Source organism: Gossypium hirsutum, chromosome A09 (assembly GCF_007990345.1).
Source record: "Gossypium hirsutum isolate 1008001.06 chromosome A09, Gossypium_hirsutum_v2.1, whole genome shotgun sequence".
Taxonomy (NCBI): domain Eukaryota; kingdom Viridiplantae; phylum Streptophyta; class Magnoliopsida; order Malvales; family Malvaceae; genus Gossypium; species Gossypium hirsutum.
This window is the reverse complement of record NC_053432.1, coordinates 57599307-57600007: the sequence shown is the minus strand read 5'-3', so window position 1 is coordinate 57600007 and position 701 is coordinate 57599307. Positions and strand designations below refer to the sequence as shown.

Here is a 701-nt window from a genome sequence, read left to right as displayed (position 1 = left end):
GTAGACCCATACAAACCATCAATCTATTTATTTAAAAGTTCTACCTGGTTAGATAGCATAGTAACTGCATCGAGGTTGAAAATACCAGCAGCTTTCGTCATGACTTGCCACTGATAGTTATTCAGTAACATCTCTTCAATAAATTCATAAGCCTCTTCAAGTGTTTTATTGTTTAACGCTCCACCAGCTACGTCGATAAGTTGCCTTGTTGAGGGGTTCACACTGTTCTAAAAAGTCTGAACCTGTAACCATAGAGGTAACCCATGGTGAGGGCACTTTTTTAATAGGTCCTTGTATCTCTTCCATGCATCATAAAGAGTTTCTAAATCCATCTGCACAAAAGAAGAGATATCATTCCTTAATTTAGCCATTTTAGCCAGCGGAAAATATTTAAGTAAAAAGTTTTCGGTCATTTGTTCCCAAGTAATGATTGACCCTCGTGGTAACGAGTTTAACCACTATTTAGCTTTGTTCCTTAATGAGAATGGGAAAAATCGAAGGCGAATGGCATCATCAGAAATGCCATTGATCTTAAAAGTGTCGTAGAGTTTTAGAAAATTTGCTAAATGAGTATTTGGATCCTCATCCTGCAAACCATCAAACTGAACAAACTGTTGTATCATTTGAATCGTGTTTGATTTCAGCTTAAAATTATTTTCAGCAATAGCAGGTCTAACTATACTCGATTCAGCTCCTGTTAA

At 36.5% G+C, this 701-nt stretch overlaps 1 non-coding gene across 1 annotated transcript; it reads left to right on the top strand.

Moving 5' to 3' along the window:
• Nucleotides 1-258: 258 nt before the first annotated feature.
• Nucleotides 259-365, top strand: LOC121207272 (small nucleolar RNA R71). Its single transcript, XR_005902364.1, has one exon. It is a non-coding gene; the product is annotated as a small nucleolar RNA R71 (small nucleolar RNA).
• Nucleotides 366-701: the final 336 nt, after the last annotated feature.